The following is an 11,097-nucleotide window of genomic DNA, read 5'->3' as shown; positions in this document are numbered from 1 at the left end:
ATTTATTCGTGTGGAAAAGAGTTATTTTATTTTAGATCATACACGCGTCCTTACTATTCTCAATTACTATATCTTGTTGTATTAAAATATATTAGTAATTTATCTCTGTCTATAATAACTATCTAACTCTATCTAAATAAAAAGCAAGAAGTTTCACTTATCTCGCGCATGGACTCCACTCATACCTTTTTTTTTTAAATTGAAATAACACAGGTCTGATATGATCATGTTAAACCACATTAAAGACATTTCGCGTCTTGTAAACGTTGAAATATGTGCCCAAACTAAAATTTAAAGGAAGACCAGTTACACTAAATTTAAATTTACGTAAGGAATATCTGTTAAACATGCTCGAGATACGCGTATCAAGAAGCTAAACTGCACGCTTGCCAACTTATGGAGCCGCTGCCTAACGACATTTTGAGAAAAGTTGTAACTCCAGTTTGGCTGACCTGCGCGTAGATAAAACCGGACACTTGATGTGTGTGCTGACACTGATCTCCTCACTATACTACACATGCATGTATACAGGCTGAGCTACCGCCATCAGCTGGGCTGTTCTTTACATAATGCACTTGTCGGAGTAATCTGACCAATTGTAACAGCTTATTTCGTGAGCGGATGCATGGAGGACCTTGTTCGCTACAGTAACCAGGCAACTGTGTTACTCTGCGTGACTCTACGTGACACGTAGAGCGACAGCGCGCTGAATGTGTGCGATGCCAGGGTGTGAAAGTACAAGGATACATTTGTGAACATCTCTCGTAAGCTTGTTACGCGCAACTGTGATGCTAAACAAGGGCCATCAATAGAAACTTATGGCCGCGAAGGAGGGGGGAGGAAATATTTTTTTGGGCCCTTCCCTTTTTATTTAATGTACATTTTATGAAACACCACGGTTAATATATATATATATATATATATATATATATATGAACGAGTCTTTAAGTAACTCGCCAGTGATGTGTAAACATGTAACCTCGGTAACGAGCAAATTCGTGTGTTCTCAAGTTGAAAATTAGCGTATAATACGAAACTCGGGCACGAGATTTAACGTAGAATGCTTACAAATAATGCCGAGCGTGATAAATATATGAAAATTATTCATTATAAGAAAAACCTGTAAAAATTATTCTCCTTTTTAAAACCTAACTACAATACTGTTTAACAAGATGGCACTGCTGGAGCCATGTTGGAGCCAAAGACTGTTGGAGCCAATGATCGTTAGAGCCAATGATTGCTGGAGGCATTATATCCTATCGTAGAATTGACGAACGCATCCTACTGAGTTGAATGTTCGTGAAAATGTGCTTCTTTTTCGTTAAATGTGTGTAGACAAGACTGTAGTATCATATCCGTAGGATGGGACAGAGTCATTCTGATGAGATAGTATTTTACCAAGTTGAATTTTCGTCCAAATGTACGTCCTTTTGGTTAAATGTTTTATCTTTTTTTACTGTGCTTCCGAATGTGCTTTCAAATGCGCTTCTTTTTCGAATATGCTACTGGTCATGTTCTATCAAGAAATGCAAATTAAATAAGTTGGAGCCAAATGTAGATGGAGCATTTGGATCACTTGGGCCAATTGGAGCAGTTGGAGCAATTGGAGCAGTTGGAACTGTTGCAGCAATCGGAGCATTTGGATATTTGGAGTATTAGGAGGTGTTGGCCAATTGAAACAATTGGAGCATTGGAGCTCTTGGAGCAAATTGTGCTTAGGAGCATTTGGAGCAATTGAAACTTTGGAGCAATTGGAGCAGTTGGATCTTTTGGAGCAATGTAGCACCTGGAGCTGTTGGAGCAATTAGAGATTTGGAGGTTTTGGAGCATTGGTGCAGTTGGCGCCTACCGTATATTGGCGAGATCGTATTCCTGTGACGAGATCGTATCACACCACATCGAATGTTCGTCCATATGTGCTTCCTTTTTTAATGTGCTTGCTTTTTAAATGTTCTTTCTGTTTTACTAATGTGCTTTCTGTTTAGTAACTGCTTCCTTTTTGTCGATGAATGAGCATAGATAAGTCTGTTCTCAGGACATGATTGGCCTCATGGTTCGGAGACGACTGATATATTGTAATGACATTGAACATAACCTGTTTAAAATGATGGTCGCATATCGGTGAATGAAACGCTTGACCTATGCATATATTTTTGTACATGAACTGTATAAAATTTTCGTCATGTATCGACAAAAAAATACCTCTTAACTACTGATTGGATGTGATTGACCACCTACCGGATGCGCCTGGCTACCAACGAGATATTGCTTGCACACCTAATGGTCGCACGTTCCTGAACGCTACTGGCTACTGGCTACTGGCTACTGGCTACTGGCTACTGGCTACTGTCTGGGCACGTATTGCCACCTACTGGACGTGCCTGACCGCCGAATACATGCCTGGCCCCCAACTGGTCGTGCCTTGTTGCTGACTGGACGTGTCCAGCTGACAACTGGACATGTTGGCCACAAACTGATTGCACCTGGGCGGCGACACACGCCTGTCTACTGAATAGACATGCCGGTTTAATCATATATAACTGACTCGAAAACACATTTAAAGGCATGCAAAAGACTCTCTTCGCCTTCTAAGAAGACTGTAGAAATCGAGAGACAATGGTAATTTACTTGTTTGTATTTGTAGAATTTATGTAATAATTTTTTTATTTCAATTTGTGTTGCTTTATTTCTCGAACCTGTAATATTTATGATAATTTTAATTAAATTAGTATGCTTTAAACTGAACTAATTTTATTTTGCATTAATCCACCATCGAACCAAGACAGGAATCGATCTATGAGGCCGTGACGTGATAATACAAGATGGCGGAGTGTTTTACATATTTTTTTATAATTTTTAAAATTTTCTAGATTTTCTAGCATAATAATTACAGATTTTCAAGATTGTGGGCATAACGATGATTGCAGCAGTTAGGTCAAAATTGAAGATGGTGGGCGTGATGTAAGAAATAGTTATTATTTTTTTAATTTAATTAGAATCTTTAATATTTTATTAATAATTAATTGTTTTATTCCTGCAGGGAATCGAACCAAGGACCGAAATCTATTAGTAACTAAACATTTGAAGTAGGTAATTTATATATATATATACAGTAATTTTTTCGCAATTTTTTGTTTAAAAATTAAAGAATTTGAATTTTAAGGACAAGGTCAAGGTACTGATCGAGGCGGCTTGCTTTTATGAGTCTTAAGCAGTTTTTTTTTTTTTTTTTTTCTTTTTTTTTTTTTTTTTTTTTTTTTTTACGAATTTGTGATCTTTATAAGGCAAAAGTCTTTTCAGGTTTTTCGAATTCCTAATGTTTTGAATTTTCGAAAAATAAAATGGAAAATTTTTCTTCAAAACGGGAATTTTTATCTCGGAAATGGAAAATTTTTAGAAATTTTGAGTTATTTTTGAGTCGTCTTGAGTCCAAGATGGCCGCCATAACGTACAATCAAAGATGACGGTCAGCACCACCGGCACCAAGCCTTGAAGTCTGGCGCCGCACATACATGTGTACACTACGACTGTCGTTAATAAAATCAGGCTAGAACAGCTGATACAAATATAAACAAACGTCTGCCATGTTAGTATGTGAAAATCAGGAGAAAAAAAAAAGGGAAAACGGCTTCACGCCTCATGGTTAGAGACCTGTAAAATTCGCGATTTCAAATCCCTAAAGGATAGACTCCATGATCCTCTACGCACTCGTGCAAATTACATCTGCTGATTGGTTACCGACTCTTAACACCTGTTGACTGGAATGATCGTGATTCGCTAATTCTTCTGTTAAAGATTTTTCATTAGCCCAGAGTCCTTCAGATAAACTGTGGCCCAATCACTGAAGCAAAATAATGTCAAAAGTATTTGGACTCTATCCTATCGCGAAATGAATCCGCGAATTTGACAGGTCTCTACTGACGGCTAATGCTAATCTCTGCGTGAATATTGGGAATATGACCCCAATTGATACGACGTCTGTAAGGAAGGAGCCCTATGCGTGTGTCGTGTGGGACCCGCGCTGACCCGCGCGCCAGTCCTGGCGCCGCACCACGTGATTGGCCGGTGGGGGGGGGGGGGGGGGGCGCCAGGACTCGTGACGTCAACCCGGCCTGCAGGTTGCGAGCTGACCACTCGGCGCGCGCCTGCCAGACTGCTCGGATCCTACCTCGGCAGCCTTCCTCCACGGGTACGTGCTTCCGTCGTGCTTCGTCACTAGTTAGACTGCAATCATCCTCACCGCGGTAGGGGCTGTGGTCCCCAGGACGGACTCCACACTCGGGAGAAGCTGCCCACTCATTGGCTGCTCACGCGACTGGATGGCTTGTTATTCGATACTTCTTTGGTTGAAGATGTCTACAGTCCCGGAAATTTCGCGGATTCCTCTGGCCTCAGGATAGAATTCAAAGTTATAGGTGTGCTCGACCCATGTTTACTTTCCCATTGGTTGATTTCTTAGCGAGAACATTTTTATCCTTGTTATTTGGCACTACCTGATTCGCTTACTTCTCTCCTAGCTGGACACCATTGGCTCACGGTTGTAGAGGGGCGTGTCCAGATAACTGCGGTCCAATCATGAACACAATGCGAAAATGTGGAGGTTTGCATTCTAGCTTGCGACTAAATGAATGCGCGAAAATTCCGTGGCTCTAAAGATGTCTCATTGGTAGGGCCATGTAGTTTTCGCGAAAAGATTTCTAGACCAGCTTTGTGTTAAAACACTGTAGCATCGTCTGTGTTCCGTGATTGGTTGTGTTTATTTCCGTTGCATGTTTACTGTCGGTCCACCAATCACATTCGTTCATTACGGAAGCCAACACGTCCTGACTGGCCCGGCCAAACAGGGCGATGGCTTCTCTCGCAGACGGCAGCCAATCGCAAGGAAACAATCGCCAACGCGAACATAACCTTTTGCAGTCTAACGAGCGATCAAATTTATTCGCGAAAAACACCTGCCCCTAAATATATGCAATTTCCAGAAGCAGAATAAAGACTCAAGTATTTAGATGTTAGCATATCGCGAAATCAAACTGCAAATATTTCCGGTCTCTAGATAAGTGTTCACAATATTGTACCGCCACTTCACTCAATCAGTCAGCTACCAGCCAGCAGTACACAGACCGAATCACACCGACCCACTTCAAAGAAGGTTAGGGTCTACATACGAAATCGGCCAATAGGGAAGCATACATGGGTACTACAGTACACAAACGACTTTTATTTTTAGATTGACACCAAATGAATCCGTGAAATGCCGGGTACTTTATAATTATGAGCGTGTACTATAGTTTCCACAGTCGAACGACTACCCAGTCGAGTAGAGTTTTCTCAATTATGATATCCTGGGAAATTCGCGTTATTGTTTGGCAGCAGGCTAGACTGCTCTGGGATTGGATCGCGGGTTATTTGACGCGCTCTGAAGGACTAGAAGTCTGTGATATTGTTAAAAAAAAAAAGCGTATCTTGTGTTTGGTTCGCGTGCGATTTTATGTTTTTGCAACTCCTGCAAAGAAATGTGTACTGGTGCTTAGAGAAAGTAAAACATTCGCGCGTGTAGAATTCTCAAAAATTGTATATAATTCTCTGAAAACACTTAAGTGCCAATAAAAACACTTGTCTTAATTGAAAACTGTAGTGTTAGCGGAATTTCTACATCAAGCAGCGATTTATTTTATGTAAAAAATTCAACTATCAGAAATAAAACAATGATAACTTTTCTTTATTTAAATTTTTTTTGTTATGTGAGGTAAAAATACTTATTCTTAAAAAAAAGTTAATTTTCTCTTCTCTTTTAAATTCCAATTGGTTAGAAGTTTTTTCACAGAATATTATAATAATGACTTTAAGGTCATTGTTTTGTAACCAAATTATTTATTATAACGTAAGTTGAAAATCTTTGTTAGTGAATTTATAATTTAAATTCGTTATTCCATTAACCTGTACAAGCAAAGCAAATTATAACATATTTTTTCATAAGTTGATCAGCCAGTGAACGAACGATGTCTCCCAGAGAAAACACAGGAGTGTAAAGTCTAACCTGCTGGCCGTAAGAACCCAAGATGTGTTCCAGTCGCTCGCTAGATATAGAAACCCCATCATGACGTGATGTGAGCATGATGAGACTCACTGTCCTGTATGTATCAGGAAACAGTTCATTACCTTAACCTTTACTGTAAATAGGCAACTTGGGTTTTAGGTATTTCACGTGGTGGTTCTAGCAATTTTAATTGTGGTGGTTATACATTATTTAAATCCGTTAACAATTTTTTACAGTGAATAGGTTTGAAAATGAAGTTAAGAAAATGAATAGTTGCTTCAAAAGTTTTTTTTTGTATCAGACGTAAGTTAATTACCAGGGGCAGGCATTTTTCGCGAAAATATCTGAACACTTATTATACTGCAACACGGTATACCCGCACCTGTGGTTTCTTCCTTGTGATTGGCGGCCGTCTGCGAGAGAAATCGTCGCCTTGTTTCACCGAGCCACTCAGGACGCGTTTACTTCCGCACTGAATCACTATGATTGGTGTTGTTACAATCGATATGTACCTGGGAGAAACTCTCCCAATCACGAAACACAGACGATGCTACAGTGTTTTAGCTTTCATCTAGCCTCGAAATCTTTTCGCGAAATCTGCATGCCCCTAGTCATAGGTCATCCATAGGGCCACGCACATTTCGCGAAAAGATTCCGAGAGTAGCTGGAATTTGAAACACTGTAGCATCGTCCGTGTTTCGTGATTGGGTGAGTTTCTTTCAGGTGCATGTCGATTGCTACACCACCAATCACAGCTATTCAGTGTGGAAGTAAACGCGTTTTGAGTGGCTCGGTAAAATATGGCAACGTATTCTCTCGCAGACGGCCGCCAATCACAAGGAAGAAACTTCTATTGCGGGTATGCCTTTTTGCAGTCTAATAGGCGTTCACATTTTTTCGCGAAAAGTGCCTGCCCCTAGTCATCCAAGATAGTCGCAATCCAAGATGGCTGTCATCACCTGAGAACCTCATCCTTAATCATTTTCCCGAACATATTAAATTATACTACTTACTTTTAATAACTTATGTTCGAAGTAAGAATGCACATTGCCAGAGGAACGAAGATGCTCTGCGCCACAGAATCTAAGGTCCTTAGGAACCCCGCCTACCCGGGCACACACGCGGTGTCAGAGCTTCGGGTCAAACCACGCGATTTTAAAACTGCTCGAGGTATCAGAGTGGGGTCTGTTTACGTAAGGCATTTAAAATCTTGCTGAGGGCCAAAAAGTAGTTTTGTCTCCGGATTAAATTTTTACATTGTATTATTATAACAGATTTAAAATGGCTAGGAGGCGTTTTTCAGAGTAATTTTTAAGCATGACACAAAGGTACAGATTATTGAAAGCACTTAAGGGCCTTGCATATCACATTTATGTTCATTTATCCACCATAAAATGTTACCACTCAAATATAATTGTTGTTCTATGCACGACGAGAAGACTGCGTTGCGCTTATCGTCCTGATGCACTAACACAAATACACCGCAGATTGGGCGGGCCCCTCAATATTATTACTGTTCCCCTCCCACCAAAAACTTCTTCTTATCTTTATGACTTTCATTTGCACCAGTTTTATTTTAAAAACATTCAGCGTAATATATGCCGTCTCTAAGTTAACAGGAAATAAACTGAATTCTGAACTGAATTTTTATGAAAAATTCGCATTTGCTAGAATATGTAAACAATAGGCCTAATTTAGAGTTCGTATTTGGAAATTTGCAAATAATTGAAAAAGTAAAATATTATTACCTAATCACTATTTACTGTTAAATATATGTGTGTATTAAAGTTAACTAGTAAAAATATTTTTGTAATTGTACTAAATTAAGTTAGCTTTATAAAATGGAAATAGCTGGGTCATAGCATTTCATTTAATACATATATATAAGTAATATTTTTTTATTACTTGTTCAGTTATATGCTACTTCAAGAGCATGTTTTAAATATTAGCACGAGATACTTAACTATTTCATTTATTGATTGTTTATTCAAAATATTTTAATGCTTTTAAAAATATCTTTGAAAACAATACGTAATGAAAGTGTATTTTATATTATTGCAATGTGACTAAATTTATTTATAAGAAAAGGTTTGGTCGTAATCAGGCTGTATTTACATGCCTTATACATCGTTCCTTTTATAGCGTTCATTGTCTCTCTATATTCAGACAAATACAAGATTTATTAACCTGTTTATTGTTTACCTCATAGAAGTTGTCACGTTGCCGCACTTAAACCGCGTACTCTTACATATGTAGTTTCTTCAGCGATATTGTTCGAGTAAATAGCATTTTTTTTTCTTTTGAAGGAGTAGGCCTACTTTTGTCAACAGTATAAATCTTTTTCCTTAGGATTATTTTAGCATGACATTTTCTGAAATAAATCAATCTGACATAATTTTGTGTTTATGGTTACAATTATAATTAAATTTTGGGGTTTTAACGAATGTAATGTAAATCAGGCATTGTAAAAACAGCGCCCTCACATAAAAAGCAACAGTGGTTTATTTGTCATTAATGATCTGTAATTGTTTACTAATGAAATTTTTAACTAATGTCATGTTACACACATCTGAAATTTAAGATTTTCGAGTGATGAAAAATATTTTGTTTTTATCTCTGTTTCTCTTTTTTTCACGATCCCAGCGTTTGTAAAATGTAGAAATGGTCGTCCCAGTTTTGAAGCTGGTGAGGTCGTTTATGTGTTTTTCCTTAGAATATTTTACTAAACTTGTGTTTGCATACTGCGTGACTGCCGTTGAATGTAGGCCAGACTCTGCAAACACCAGGCGAGGTCCTTGGACTCATGCCGACTTGTGCGCAAGCATTGCCAACCTGTTTGCCCAGTCACTTTCTCTTTGATCCTTACAGACCAAAAATAGCATTATCGTATTTGTAACCGGTTGGTTCCCACGTCCTGTTTCAGTTCCTTCAGAAGGATGTTGAGATTTAGGTTACGATGAACTTTGCTACTTGCTGTGTTTATTGTAACACCCACGAGCAGCATTGTCCTGTCAGTTCGTGAACTTCTCCTTGGTTCAGCGATGAATGGATTCTAGCAAACGCCATATTTGTTTTTTGGTAATTTTTTAAGATTTAATCATCGTGAAGAGCAGAAACTTTAATCGAGATGGATTTTGCAAAATGTACGTTGGTTTTCTCCTTGTGCTCCTGATTATTCCTTCAATATTCTGTTTGTTTTTTTCCGTATGCTTCTCTTTATTTCTGAGAAAACAATCACTGCATGCATTTTTTTCGTAAACGGATATGCAATTGTATCCAAATTTTCGTTCAATTGGTGTATTTGTTACCAATTTAGCACTTACAAAAATTTTTATCTGGCGGAATTCAGAAAAAAAATACTCAGACTATTTATATACTAACTAAACCCGAGCAACACTGCCTAAAGCTATTCTCCTTAGCCTCGAGGTCTAGCGAAGCCCTCCTTCTCTTGCCATCTTGAGCGAGCATCCCGCCTCCCACACAAAAATATATAATATTTACCTCAACACAACATGTGACGACATATGTTGGTGAAACGCAGAACTACTTGCTATGAATCTTTAAAAATGAAAAATTATCTCTCGCTGATGGATTACTGAAATTCGTATTTAAGTATTTGATTTAGAAATGCAATGTCAGTATGCATCTGACCACAGTCACAGAAGCTAATATGGACTCCGGGTCGCTGCCTGCAGGGATATCGAAAGGCCACCTCTGTGGTTACTGCAACAAGGAGTTTACCCTGAGAAAAAATTCTAAACATCATGAGAAGACTGAGCGTATTTTAGGTCCTTGCCACAAACCATTTAGTTGAAGTCAGTGTCAGAAATCCTTCGGTCGAAAATAATTCTTGAATAAACATTGCAAGATCTGTACAACTAAGCTGACTACTGATACCACGGATGCGTCAACAACATCAAGGAAGAGGAATGAGGACAAAACATTGACCAACTATTACGATCTAGAAGACTGTGAAAATGCTTATTCTAACAACACTATCTCAGATCTGGCTATTTATATAAAACTGAAAGTATCATCTTCATTGAACATGAAAAAAATTATTTACAGCAAATTCAAGTCGCCTTCGTGAAATTGTAAACAATGTAGTACTACCTTAATCTGACAAGATCGAAGACTGTGAAGAAGCGCTGAGAGAAAAATGTTAGAAACGTCGCGTTAAAATTAATTATTCTGATCAAGCTTGTGATGATCACTGGAACGATGACCACAGTGACTTTGAGGCTGGTGTTAAAAGAGAAGATTTCAGAGGTTTTAAAATACAAACAATAAACATTTCACAAAGATGACGGCAGCATAAGAGATTGATTATACATAATGGGAAGATCCTAACATATTGGTCAAATGTCTGAGACTATACTGCTGCCTTCGCTTAGAGCAGGGAACTACTCGCACATCAACGAAGTAGCCTCCATACTCAAAGAACTGTTGGAAGCTGGCTACATTCAATAATGACTTTTTTACCTGCAAGGATATAAAATTGAAAATCAATTATTTGTAATAAAAAATATTGTTTATTTGTCATGATCTAATTTCTAAAAATGAGTTTTCGTAATAAGTACGACTTGTAACTAAAAGATGTAAAAAATCATCACTAATGACTAACAAAATGGAGAGTAATAAATTCATTCAAGCGATTGGGGCAAGTTCGAGCAAAATACAATTAAAATCAGTTGGATTCAAGTGTAGTTGGGGCAATTTTAGCAGATGGAGCTATTGTAGCCAGTTGGAAGAGTTGGAGCAGTTGGAGCAACTGGAGCAGTTGGAGCAATTAGAGTAGTAGGAGCCAAAAATACAGTTGAAGCCAAAGACAGTTGGAGCAGTTGGAGCAATTGGAACCAATCTAGTCAGTTGGAGAAATTGGAGCAGTTGGAGTGAGTGTAGCCATTTTGAGAAATTGGAGCAGTTGGATAATTTAGAGCAGTTGGATCCAAGTGCAATTGGAGCAATTGCAGCCAGTTGGAGCTATTGCAGCCAGTTGGATAAATTAAAGCAGTTGTAGTTAAATACAGTTGGAGGCATTGTTTTCTTCTGTATCCTGC

General features: G+C 38.4%; 1 protein-coding gene across 1 annotated transcript in view; it reads left to right on the top strand.

Annotated features, from left to right (window-relative positions):
* Positions 1 to 4,157: 4,157 nt before the first annotated feature.
* LOC134529017 (facilitated trehalose transporter Tret1-2 homolog) overlaps positions 4,158 to 11,097 on the top strand; it is an 82,070-nt gene continuing 75,130 nt past the window's right edge. The window contains exon 1 of the mRNA XM_063362689.1: positions 4,158 to 4,189. The gene's annotated coding sequence lies outside the window, so the exon portion shown is untranslated. The remainder of the gene's footprint in view (positions 4,190 to 11,097) is intronic.

Source organism: Bacillus rossius, chromosome 2, assembly GCF_032445375.1.
Source record: "Bacillus rossius redtenbacheri isolate Brsri chromosome 2, Brsri_v3, whole genome shotgun sequence".
In the NCBI taxonomy this organism is placed as follows: domain Eukaryota; kingdom Metazoa; phylum Arthropoda; class Insecta; order Phasmatodea; family Bacillidae; genus Bacillus; species Bacillus rossius.
Note: the sequence above shows the minus strand (reverse complement) of the source record. Positions and strands in the feature narration are given on the sequence as shown.